At 39.2% G+C, this 14,042-nt stretch overlaps 1 protein-coding gene across 2 annotated transcripts in view; it reads left to right on the forward strand.

Annotated features, from left to right (window-relative positions):
- Positions 1 to 14,042, forward strand: part of MARCHF3 (membrane associated ring-CH-type finger 3) — a 166,363-nt gene that overhangs the window by 18,664 nt on the left and 133,657 nt on the right. The window contains exon 2 of one of the 2 annotated variants that reach the window (XM_060761991.2): positions 5,636 to 5,713. The exons of the other annotated variant lie outside the window; for it this stretch is intronic. The gene's annotated coding sequence lies outside the window, so the exon portion shown is untranslated. The remainder of the gene's footprint in view (positions 1 to 5,635; positions 5,714 to 14,042) is intronic. 2 annotated transcript variants of the gene reach the window in all.

Below are 14,042 nucleotides of genomic sequence, written 5' to 3' on the forward strand. Positions count from 1 at the left end.
AAATACAACTAGATAGTGCATGGTAAGACTTTTGAACTCTTGAAAGCACTATATATGTCTACCCATTAGATTCTGCGAGAAATTAATTCATCATTTAGCAAAGTAAGGCTTATACTAGTATTGCTGTTAACATTGATATAATAGCCAAGTGTTTTTAAGTGTTTCACAAACACAATCTAGTATTACTGTAATTACAGATTATTATTGTCTCCCCTACTAAGATACAAGATCCAAGGCAAAGAGGAGAGCACCTTGTTATATATGTCTTGTGGATTTATGGTAGATTCACTGTTCGTTCTTTCTGAACTCATTTGCATCTCAGTGTCTTTGCTGATACAACATTTCTGCTTTTAATACTTCTGTCTAGTAAAGGAAGGCAGGTACCCTTTGAACATGTTCAAAGTTTGCTTCATCACACTGCTAAGTAACTCACACACAGACATAACTCTGTGATCTGGTTTAGAGGTAGATTCCTGGCCAGAGAGTATGCATTCCAATTAGGATAAAACCTCTTTTAAATATTTCTAAGATATATAGTCAAAGTTGTGTAGTATTTGAGTGCTGGACTCAAGGTGCATCTACACTGTAGGATTAATGCAGTTTTTTGGCAGAGAAGGCTAAAGGTCTTGTAAAAATGCAGCTTTTGTAATTTCATAGCATTAAGCCATGTCAGTTAATCAATCTTAGATGAAGGCAATAGAAGAAATCTTGTTGGGAAAGCCTCCTGATAGCGTTTCATTAGTAAGAGTCAGTTTGAATGAATATACCAATAAAGGCTTGTATAAATGAACACAATGGTTTATGTGAACATTTATAGTAAAGGTGAAGAGAAACTACCATCATGAGAAGGTCAAGGAAGAACTGATGAGAAAAACAGTGTTTTCTTTTGGGGGCAAGGTATAAGATTCCCATACACACATTTAAGTTTACCATAATTACAAGTCCTGCCAAATTCTGGGGCATTAAAAAGAACACTGTGGAAGGAAAATGTACATTTTCTTGAATAGGCAATTATATGTCTTAAACTACATTAGCTATCTTGTACCAGTTTTCAAACACAGGCTTTCTACTAGTTCTTGAAAAAATTCCCTTCTTTTAGTACCCGAATCTCACCTTGGGAGTACTGCTGTATGCTGTTTTATATGGCAACAATAACAGGAGATATTGAGCAATAAACAAATCATTTTTATTTTATTTTAAGGCTCAACAGCCATTAGCCCAAGCAGGGTTGTGTTTATCTCATAGTAAAATGGGTCTTTCTCCTGTTATAGTCCTATGAAATCCCACCCCATGGATACCTGAAAGACCAACCTGTCCTGCATATCTGGAGCTGTGTTCTTTTATAAAACAATTGTGTTTTTCCCACTGTAGTTTGACTTATCAGTAAACTCACTGCTGATATTTTATTTTGCATCCAAATGTCAAAAGGACATAGGGCCCATCCAGACAGGGTCCAAAATGTGAGAACTTTTGTGCTTTTACCAGAGGCATAAACAATGCTTGCAGTAAAAGAAGAATAAATCATGACAAAGTAGGCAAACCCTGCTTTGCCACAAATTATTTAGATGCCCCATTAGACCTGGGTCTTCCTGAAACACCAGGGTCTAATGGAGTATGGGCCCTGTGGGGCCTGACACCTCAATAGAAAGGAAGTTTTAATTGGAAGCTGGAAACAAAGATCACTATAGTGTATACAGGATTAGCAATCTGTTGTATAAATGTCTTGTACTTTGTAATCTTAACAAACACCCAGGATAAAGCATCATCATCCGTTGCCTGTTACATTACAACAGCTTCCTTCCCATTTCTTAACCCACAGTCAAGAAAGATTACTGGAAAAATGGTGTGTGGTCAACCTAGTCTTGGTTAACTGTTGGTAGTGGAAATGCAACTACAATAAAATGTTAGAAGGAAGAGAAAAAAGAGGTTGCTTCATAGGCATAGCTTTTGATAGAATTGCTCTTGAATCCTGTTTGGGCATTGTCAAACTTATCAGTTGATACCATACTTATAGTACTTCACATAATCCTGTCCCCCAACTAGGGCACTGGTGTCCTTTGCTCTGTCCATTGGCAGTATTCATGTAAATTCTCCTTATCAACTTCAGAAAGAGTAAACCTATGCATCTCTTTGTGCCTTTACACCTGTCCCTGAAAAAAAGTTATTTCTTATATGACAATTGCACATGCAAGTTGGACTTCTATGTACGCAGTGTAGTTACTGACTCAGAGTACTATCTGAATTCCAAATTCTATACTAGAGTCATTGCATTTTTTGTCTTTTTAGATAAGGTCTGCTTATGAGATAGGTGTGTGATATAAAATGTGTTTCAGATTTTTTAAAAAGGCATGCAATGCCTCAAGGGAGAGAATTGTATTATTGAGAGTTCAACTCAGTAAGTCTTGCCTATTTGGGACTAGAGTCTTGGCCAGTAGCCCTTTCAACTCAAGATAAATGATGTCCAGAAATTGGGACTGAAGAAGCATTTTTTTTCTCCTTCTCATGGTTTCCCTTGATCCAAATTCTATCTACTACATGGATAGCCTCCATGCAAAAGCCAAGGCCCCTATATAATTTGGACATGAATAGAGAGGGGATGTGGAGGAGAGGAAAGTGGATATCACAGTTGAAATATATGTTCCTTTACTTCATTAAAAACTTTAGCTAGAAGAACCCTGTTGACTATAAGGGCATAGATGTAGGTAATCCAGGGTGTTGGACTGGATAGTCCTTGTGGTCTATTTCAGTTCTATGATTCATGTCTCATGTACACATCATACATGTGATTTGGTTAGATTTGTTTTTATCCATGTAATTTTCCACTGACTATTCCCAGGTTAAATGACGTGTGTCCAGATATGTTCTTATTTAGAGAGAGTTCATTGAAATTAATAGGAATTAAGTTGTCTTAATGGACCTGTCCCCAATGGTTTTAGTATATCTTCTTTAAGCCCTGCTCATAATAACTGTGACTATGTTGTGGCACTTTTTAATTCACAAATATCAAAGAAGTGAAGGCGTCCTGCATGTTGCATCCCAGTTCAAGAAACAAGACCATAAGATTAAATCCACCACTCTGGACTGTAGGAAAAGCAATCCTTGTTTATTGATGAAAAATTGGTTACAAAAGAAAGGTAAATGCAGAGTAAAAAAGCCACAGAAAAACACAGTAGTCAATAGGATCTCTGAACTTGAGCAAAACTTCAAAAGCCACAAAACAATAACCAGGAGTCTGTTAGCCTTTTACTAACCATGAACTTGGAAACTACAAGCCTCTGGGATTACTGGCCATGGAACACAGGAATTCTGCCAAGACCAGCCACAGTCCCGAACGTTGCTTGACCTAAAGAAGCACCCGGCAGGGATGCTCTTAAACCAAAGAAGCTATTCTTAGAAACGCCCCTTGACTTTTCTGTTTGGGACTCTTTCTGCTGAAGACGCTGTGACCTTCGTACAGACTGGGAAACAAATCTATCTCTCACTATCTGTTCTCTTCGGACCTCATTATCAAGCCCAGGTGGGGAGATATCACGGCTAACTTCCAAAACATTCTCTTCTAACTGTTGGGTTTTGTTTTCATTCCCACTGACCTCTGCATCAACAACACATTCCACACTGTCAGAGTCAGGGAGAGCTTGCTCAGTTTGAAAAACTATCAGAGAATCCTGTTCACATAGATCAGGATCAGACTGAACCCCAACACTGCATATCATGATCTGTTTAGAATTTACAAATCATATCTATTGGAAAAAGAAGAGAATGTTCCCAAGACAGAATAAAACACACATGCACAATTATCAATTTATTATTAAATCTAAGTTTGTTGTCAAACCAATATACTCTACTAGTTGTTAGACTAGTAGTATTTGATATGTGTGTGTTGTCAACTGCAAGTAAACCAGTTTTTGTATCACCAGTAAGTCTTATCTTCAGAATATACTTGTTGGATAGTGAGAGTTTGAAGTTATTGGATGACTCTTAAATTGGAGATACCAGAGCTTGGAAAAGTTACTTTTTTGGACTGCAACTTCCAGAACCCCTCCAAAAATACTGCATTTATTTATTTACTTACTTAATTCATTTATACTCCACCATTTCTCCCCTTCAGGAGACTCAAGGAGGCTTACAACTCCCGTACAATTCAATACTGTACAATTCAACAGTAAAAACAACATCATACCCTCCTCCATTAAAACAATAAAAACAATAACATACCCTCCTCCATTAAAGCGGTTAATAATTAGTTAATATTATTATTTCTCAGTGATTCTGTGAGATGAAGAGATTTTTTCCAAGGTCTGTGAAAAACAAAACTAAAAGTTTAATTTATGCAAAGGCCATGCTATCAAGATGATTGCCAGCATGGTATAGCTATTTGAGTGTTGGATTGGGATGTTGAAAGTCCAGGGTTCAAACCACTTCTCAGTCATGGAGACCACTCTATGACCCTGGGCAAGTCAAGCAAATAGGAAATCTCATCTGAATAAATTTGGCCAAGAAAAACGATGATTGGTGGTCATAGTTCAGAATCGATATACAGCAGCAGCAACCAGTATAACTGGCCTTATATCACTTTGTTATTTCTTTGGGAAAACAATGAGAACTTCTGTTTAATCAGTTAAACCTGTGCTGAACTCAATAGAAATAAACCACTGATTTTAAAATTCTACTGCGAAGACTCCCACACAAACAACAGTTGATAGTAAATCAAATTTATTGTGGGGACACTGGTTTGTACTCTGCTTAACTCCAAACACTTTGAGAAAGAAACATTCTAAATCTCCATCATTGAAGCAGTTTCATTAAAAAGCTATTGAATGAAACACAGAAATTTGTTGGTCCTCACTGCTCTATATATGTTCCATTGTAAAGCTTAACTGTATTGTATAAAATGAGTAAAATTACAAGGAAGGAAGGGAGGGGAGGAGGTTGCTCGCTAGTAAAGTACAGATTTAAGTGGCATGTGCATTAAGCTTCACTTGCTGATTTCTCAGGATGGTGAAAGAGCATGAGTTCATGGAAAATGTATGGCAGAAGCCTTAAGTTAAAAAGAGTCTGGAATGGGCACATATACATGCATAGCTGGAATATTTCTCAAGTAATCTGAGCAATTCTCCTTCAGTAAAACCAGAGACGGGCATGTGCCCCCCTCCTCTGCACACATGTGCACACTGTACTTTGAAACTCTCTTCTGATTCACAAAAACAGCTGCCTTGGAGTTGAAATGGCACCAGTCTTTATAAAAGCCATTTTAACTAGGTAAGCACCAGACCACTTCCATCTGTGTTTGTCCATTTGGTAACAATGAGTGTAAGAAATGGTGTTCAGTCGCTATTTTCAAAATGCAAGCAAGCTTCAGTAGAATGTTTAGGGCTGCACCTGGCATGTTTTCAAATAGGGCTATTCATTGTAGTACATCTGTAGCTTTTAGCACCATTAATAAAAAGGGAAAATATTTATTTTAAAACACACTCATGATGAGGATTAAGAAATTCCTAATTACGGTGTAGTGTGGGAGGCTGAAAGTGCATTTAAAAAAAATCTTGTGATTTAAAATAGAAACGCTCTTAGATGTGCTTTCTTTTTTAAATTTAATAAACATCCTTCCACCTCCTGTTTCCTCATTATTTTTCAGGTCTTGATTCACTCCTGACACACTTGCCATTGCTGCTGATCAAAAGCCAAGGAGCAGCTATGTCAAAAGACTTCAGAGGTATGTGCTTTGCAACATATATTCTGTAGACCTTTTCTTAATGCCAAGTGAAAACTCTTGTGTGTATGTGGTGTGTGGCCGCCTCTCTAGGCTCCCTCATTGAGGAAATGCTTTTGGTCAAAAATATGGAGAATTGCCTTAGATGTTCCATTTCATGGCTATTTTGGTGGGACTGACTTTTGGAGTCCTAAAATAACCTCAATATCAGAAGTAGAAGTGACCACGAAGTCCCTTGATCACCCCATGATGAAAATTGGGATGGACACAGTCCATGGACTTTCCATACTTGCCCACTTTGGCTCTTTTGCATTCATCTGGCTGCTGAGCTTGAGTGAGCATGTTTACGCATATGGTGGATGATGTGAGTGTGGAGACTCAGTGCTCTCATTCCAGTTACTGTTTTCCTTCCTTGTTCATACAAGAGGAATTTGGTGCCCCCATCTGTACTACCAGGTTGGGAATTACTGCATCTTGTCATCTGAAATTGCTGCAATATGGATGTCCCCAGTTTTCAGAACATTGGGAGATGTAGTGAATACATGGAGGCAAAGTCTATGCTACCTACATATTGGTAAAATGAACGTTCTGTTCATTTGTACATGAAGGCTTTTAGCATTGTGACGTTAAGTGCATCCTTGGGCTACTAAATTCCATATTTAGTGTTTAGTTGATGCTAACTTTTATTTTACTTCAGCTAAGTACAGGGAAAGGAAACACTTCCATTTCTGAATGGCCATGTTTAAATATTTGAGAGGATGTAATATCAAAAATGGAGTCAACTTGTTTGCTCCTCCAAAGACTAGAGGTGCATCTACAGCAGTGGTTCTCAACCTGTGAGCCCCCAGATGTTTCGGCCTACAACTCCCAGAAATCCCAGCCAGTTTATCAGTTGTTAGGATTTCTGGGAGTTGAAGACTAAACATCTGGGGACCCACAGGTTGAGAACCACTGATCTAGAACAAATGCAATGTGACACCACTTTGACTGCTACACTTCACTGCTATGGGATCATGGAAGTTGTCATTTTACAGCATCTTTAGCCTTTCCTGCCCCGAAGTGCTGGTGACTCACCAAATTCCCATGTCTCCATAGCATTACATCATGACAATCAAAGCATCAAACTACATCCATTCTATAGTATACATGCATCCTCAGTCAAGTTCGACACATCTTATCAAAATATTAGGAAGAACTTTAGATGGTAAGGGCTGTTTGGCAGTGGAATATGTTACCTTGGAGTATATGAATATAAAGTAGATTTATAGTACTTTAATTGTGTAGTGTGGAAAGGTCCCAGGCATTATATTAATAATGGTTTAGCATTATATGAGAGAAGCTGTGGCATATTCATTAGAAGATGATTAGAATATTTTCCTTCTGTTCTCAGATGATGGTTTCATGGTGCATTGAAATCTTAATTGTATGAAAATATTAACCAGTGGCTTGACTTAACTCTTAATTTATTGCAACTCCAGAAATTCATAAGCCATGGTTTGAACTTGGATTGTTTCAATAAATCATAAATAGTTAAATTTGTCTCGGTTCGAGTGCATAGCTGAACTGCAGTAAGTTAAAAATAGATGGAAAAGAGCCGACCTCCTCTTTGCAACTCTGGTGAGTGAGATGGAAACTGACAACCTCAAGACTAATTTACTTAATGCCAAACCATAGTTAAATATTGTGTTAGCATGCAACTATTTTCTTTGGTTGCATAACATTCATAAGCAATCTGATGCCCTCCAGATGTGCTGAATTGGGGAAGCCAACATTGTAGTATATTCATCCTAACGGACTGCTGTTTTAGAGAGGTGGATCTCATGCCCATCTTAAGCCAAGTCTCATTGGCCTCGAATGACTTTTTAAAATTAGTTGCAGCATATCCCTTGAGCAGGCTAAGTTATTCAGTTCTTTGGTGATGCTGGGTTTTTTGGGCTTGCTTCATTCCGACTGACTAAATTGATGATTAGGTGCAAGAGAGTTACAAGGTGTGCATGTCTACCTATATTCCTGGACTTTGTGTTTGCATTCAGTACAGCAACCATGGAAGACTTCTGGATCAACTAACTTTGCTAAAATTTGCTAAGTGGCAGGTGAAGCCCAACCTATTTTATCATTAACTGTGTATTAATGATGTTTCACATTGCTGTTAGCTATACTATTTTGCTCTTTTGTGTTATGTTTTTTTAAAATAGTATTTTATATAACCCCATCCTGTGGCTATCTTTTGATGAAAGGAAGGCATGCAAAGTGGACTGTCATCCACAAAAGGTCGTGCTCATATTTAAAAGTAAGACAGTTCTCCCTTTGCAAACTGTGCCTTAGGGCTTATTATATAAACTTCAGATTTTAGCATTCATTTAGAGAAACCTTTTTCATCCTGCTGCCAAATACATCCCTCTAGGTGTGTTAGATTACAGCATTTACCATTTTCCTGCCAGTGTAGGGTTAGCCATGATGCCTTGAGATGATAGAGGTTGTTGGCAAGGGTAGTTTGGTTTGAGTATGGATTATTTTTTACTATTACATCTTGTTTAATATTGAGGATTGAACATGTAAGGAATGGAAATTGTTTTAGATATTTGTGGCCATTTATTTTGGTCGTGTAAATATACATCCAGTTGGTTTATATAGCATTTCACAATGTAATGTTTACTAAAAAGAGATATCCTCTATCCTAAAGAGCATATAAACTGTTTTGTACCTTTTGATAGAGGACATGGCAAAATGGAGCAGTAGATAACTAAGAAATTCAGTTTTGGAAGACACTATGTTAAATACTCATATTACAGGGTATGGATTTATATAAAATATATGTATTTGTAGCACTTGTATTACTATGTAATGATCTAAAAACTGTTATTGAAATTAACTTTATATCCTGCCTTTACCCATAAATTGGGACAGGCATGGTTACAACAGCTGTTTGTATGAAGTCAGTGGTCTAAGGGTGCATCTATGTTGTAATAATTTTGCAGTTTACACCTCTTTAATTGTTATGGTTCAGTGCTATGGAATCCTGGGACTTGTAATAATAATAATACTCTATTTATATTCCGCCCTTCTCCCCAAGGGGACTCAGAGCGGATTACAGTATTTACATACATAGGCAAACATTTACAATAATATATAATGAGACACACAAAGAAAGGCAGAGGCTTCTCCTTTCATTTCAGGCTTCTTAGGGCAGTGTTCATCTCTGGCTCAGGGGAGGTGTTTTTCTTCATTTTCAAGCTGAGGAGCCTGCATTGTCACCTCCTTGTTGTGTGGCCAGCAAGATTGCTTGGAGTGTCTCTTCCCACTGAAGTAGTAACTATTTATCTACCCACGTTTGCATGTTTTCAAACTGCTAGATTGGCAGGAGCTGGAGCTGGCAGATGGGAGCTCACCCCATCTCACGGATTCAAACCTCCAACCTTCAAATCAGCAGTTCGACAGCACAAGGGTTTAACCCGTTGCACCACTGCGGCCCTTGTAGCTTGGTGAAGCATCATAACTCAAGCAGAGGAGGCTGCAGATTGTATCAAACTACAGCTGATACAATTCCATAGCATTGAGCCATAGCAGTCAGAGTGGCATCAAACCGCATTAATTGTGCAGTGTAGGTACACCCTGAGATGCATGCTCCTACCAAGTATTGCTAGCTATACCTGTAGCCCTAGGAAATACTTTGCATATGTAGCAAAATTTAGTTTAATCCATAAAGTCTTGGGCCATAGTAAATGTGTTAATTTGCAACCAAAATAGCAGTGTCACTGTCATACCCATCCCATCTCCCCCCACCTTGGTCCTTTGGAAGTTGCTTTGAACAAACAAAAGTGGCACCTACAATGGGGGCAATGTTCCTCTGTGCCTGTGGCAAACAAGTATAAACTAAAGACCCCATATTTCAGATTTGGGATCATACAGCTCTGGCAGTTTTAGAAAACTGAACAAGGAAGTTACTCAAATAGAACATGAGACAGGAAATGTCATGCTTAAAATTAAAAGCTGAACTGATGCATTTTCACCCAGCCCAGTGTTCTTCTTTGTACATTGAAAAATATCTGCATTCATATGAGTCAGAGAGAATGAGCAGAACCCCTCTCCCCCAAATCCGGATAATACCCTTATTCAGAAATGGTGACTGGGTTCTTTAGGCTTGTTTACTGCTGTGATCTTAGACGTGTACAGGACATTAATATCTCTGTGCTGTAATAAGCAATTGGAATGGATATGAAATTAGCTAGGAGCCAGTGTGATGGAAGTGGAAGAAAAAGGCTGAAAATGCAGAGAACATTGATCGCCCTGCTTACAGATTTAAAACTACAAAGGGGAAAATAGGAAAGGACACTGAATAACTTAATGTTAAAGCCAGCTCCTTAACATTCAAATCTTGCTTAGGAGTTTCTACCGCACCCTAAAGTAGATTTCCTAATAACCATTTCTTATTAATGTACCAGATGTTGTTTCCTGGCTCATGTGTTATTTGCCCCTTTGGGTATTGTTTGTATATATATTAATGAACAATTACTTTAAAAGACATAAAATGGCTATTTGCCCTCAGCTGATTGGGTGGAGCTAGAGTGGAGTGGCTTTGAAGGCCATTTTAGTGCATTTCCTGTATTTTAATTCTGGGTTTTCCCCCCACACAGTTACTATTTGATTGTTTTTTAAGCTTTGTATTGGTCTTTTTAACTTCTCTAGTGTGGATTTTTTATTTTTTATTTATTTATTCGCTGCATTTCTCAGCCAGAGGCGACTCAAGGCGGTTCACAGTTGGCAGCAATTCAATGCCATAGCAAATATCAAAATACAGTTAAAACAATTATAAAAACAATCCAACATTTAAAATGTAATATAAAAAGCAAATATATCTGTAAAAAAAAAGATCCTCGGCGTCTCCTTACTAAAATTGTTGTCCAGTTGCATCATCAGTCATTCCATATATTCATTTACGTCTAATTATGCCCCAGTAGTAAAACTTGCTCAAAGAGCCAGGTCTTAACCGTTTGGTGGAATCTTAGAAGGGAGGGAACCGATCTTATATCCCTGAGGAGGGCGTTCCATAGCCGAGAAGGCCCTGTCTCTCGTCCCCACCAAACACATCTGCGAGGAAGGTGGGATCGAGAGCAGGGCCTCCCCAGATGATCTTAAAGTCCTAGATGGTTCATAAGGAGAGATACATTTGGATAGTAAGCCGGACTGGAACCGTTAGCTACCTTGAGTCCCCATGGGGAGAACAGTGGGATATAAATAAAAGTGTTAATAATTCAGGGGAAACATTGTCTCATTTCATGGCCCAGCTTTCGTTGGGCCTCCCGATCCATTTCGTGTAAGCCTCCCAAAATTGAGAGGGTTGTTTTCAGTTCTATTCTTTTAGGCCCTGAAATGGGACCATTGTGGGGGGGGGGGGGCTCCCCACTAGCTCCCCTTCCCGGCATGTGTTCTTTTTACCTGGGACCTGCTGTTTCTACTCTAGAGTAAGAGGTGTTGGTTGTAGGCACTGGCAGGAGTGCACACTTTCTGGGCCTGCCTGCACTCTCTGCCACAAATGCACTTTGCTTGGAAAGAGTAAGAGGTTCTCTAGAGTCAGAGGTGCTCAGCTGCAGGCACGCTCCAGGCCTGCCTGTTTACATGCCCCGCCACACATGCCCCGCCACACTTGACAGTGCGTGTGTTGCAAGGCGTGCAGGCAGGCCCGGAGCATGCCTGTAACTGAGCACCGGGCCTACCTGCCTGCACTCCCCACCACTCATGCACTCTCTTTCCAAGGCAAGGAGGCAAGTTCAGATGCACATGAAAGCAGGCTTTTGCATCAAGCAGATTTTCATGTGTGAAGGGGAATTCCCATTTTGTGCTTCCAAAGAAACGGAAGACATGAAAAACGGTTGAAATGGCAGGAACGAATTTTATGCCTAATGATATAGATTGTACAGAATTTACTGGGTTATGAAATCCATTGTGTGACTCTGAGGAAGTCACTGTCATTCTGACCTACAGGGTTGTTTTGGGGATTAAGGGCCTCTCTACACTGGCTGCTTATGGCAGAGCTGATCCAGAGTGAATCACTGCGAGAATATTCACTGAGTGGTACCGAGCCAGCCAGATGGTGGGAAAGAGTGTGCATGGCCAATCAGTTACTCAGTTTGACACCACTGGACATCCACTCTTATCATCCCCATTACACCTCATCACATGGGATAGTTTTTGGCAGCATGTGCCAATTCCTCAATAGTTTTATGATGGAGCCCACTGGCTTCCATCTCACGACATAAAACTACTTCTAACGGGGCTCAGTCCTAACTGTTAAGGAACTGGAGAATTCTGCTGCAGTGGCAACATGGGAAGCTTCCTGTGTTCAATAGGAGTCATCAAGTGGGAGGGGGGGAGCCAGGCATTGGATGCTTCCTCCCATGGAATGAGGTAGGTGAGAAGGTGGGCAATGCAGGCTGTGGAGTGATGGGTTCCCCTGCCGGGCACCACCAGATTTGCCACAATGAAGGGTGATTCCAGCGGCAAGTCTGATGAGATTGTTATGCCCTCGGCTTAATGATTATCACCCAAGTGTTATATTGCTGGTGGTTGTTGCTTGTTGCATGTTCTGACACTGGCCAGAGGGCCACAGCAATGTGAGAGAGGGTAGAGGATAAATGGAGGAATCACACACACCCCTTCACAAATTGCTTTGGACATTTAGCTAGCATCAGAACATGCTATGAGCAATTACCGCCAGTCATTTCTTATCCAGTGGCAATCACTAAGTGGAATAAAAATAGTAGATTGTAAGTGTGATTTTCTGTCCCTGGGCTGCCTGACCCTGGGGAAAGTAGGATGGCTGTGTATAGCTGCAACCTGTTCAGAATCAGAACTGTTTACACATGCCCAAAATTCAGATGAGGTTTAGATTTTCGGGGAAGCTTCAGGGTTGCCCCTGAATTCATTTTATGTTGAACAATGCCTTATTAGGTTCATAGGTTTCATATGTCATTTGGACTCCATGGAGTCCATTCACCTCCACTCCATTTCATTTGGCCTATGTAGATGGACCTAAAGTACAAAAAAAGAGAGAGATTGATAGTTACAATTCTCGAGTTTATGGAAGAAAAGGTTTTATTCTGTACGTTTACATTATGTGTAGGAAGGAATCAGTGTTGTACTTACTGGCTACGTATATGTAATTGTGAAATTTTGGATCATGGACAATTGCATGATAGCCTGGTTTTATATCCAGATCCAAGAACTTAAAAATCAGTTTCTACTTGCTCAAATCATCAAGCACAGCATGGATTTATTTTACAAGTATGAGCATTGCAGTTTAAATTGTTTTCCATCTTTTGCCGTGGTCTTGTAAATGACAAAGTTCTTCAAGAAGAGCTCAATGTTTTCTCATTTCAGAATACTATAGCTGCTGGGCATGTACTGTTTTTATAACAGTGATCTTCATTGTGCAAAATACAGTCTTAAACCTTCATTTCCAAAGTACATAGAAATGAATTTGCAAAACAACATTTATTTCAGTGTAAAGTTTCTCTGTAAGTTATTGGCAAACATAACACCTCATGATGCAGGTTGTGGCTGTCTAATATAATGAGGCATCTAAATTATTTTTAAGTATAATGATATCATTACTAGTGCATGTTTCTAAGAATTGAGATGCTGAAAGTAGGGCTTAACATTCATGCAGCATTTCAGTGTATGCAAAGTGAATATAAGTTTTATTTTTCCTTTTCATTCTGAAAACAAAGCTGTGGGGCAAGTCTTAAGGTTGTCATTAATTATAATTTTTATTTAAATGGAAATTAAGGCTGCAAGAGAATGATATCACTCAGAGCCACCTCTTCTGGTGACTCAGTGATTGAATTTGGATTGGGTATGCAGGGTGAAGATGCTGACCTTTCCAAATAAGAATTCTGCTCCTTCATTTCAGTCCCCAGATTTTTTCACACTGTTTCAACCTATCAATTTTTTCATCCAAAGAAAGGGGGCAGTCAAAATTACTGGAGGAATACAAACAAGAATTCTAAATATGAATTATTTTCATTTCTCTGCAGTGGTTAGTAATTTGAAGAAAAGTGGAAAAGGAGGATAAGGGAGGGACGTCTGATTTTTTTCAAGAGAAGAGTTTCAAATATCCTGATTTTGCTCTCCTAAAGTCCAGCAACAAGTCAACCAGTGCTGTGTCTTTATGAGACATGCCGAGCAAACCTAGATGAAATGCTATGCCTAAAAGCATTCCAATTGAGTAGCAGAATGTTCACAAACCCCTTGGAATTGTAATGCTCCAAAGTGATTCCAGGAACATATCCTATAATTATATAGGATTTTTTGTCATGTTGTGCCCCACCAACAT

The sequence above is a fragment of the Anolis sagrei genome, chromosome 2, assembly GCF_037176765.1.
Source record: "Anolis sagrei isolate rAnoSag1 chromosome 2, rAnoSag1.mat, whole genome shotgun sequence".
Lineage (NCBI taxonomy): Eukaryota > Metazoa > Chordata > Lepidosauria > Squamata > Dactyloidae > Anolis > Anolis sagrei.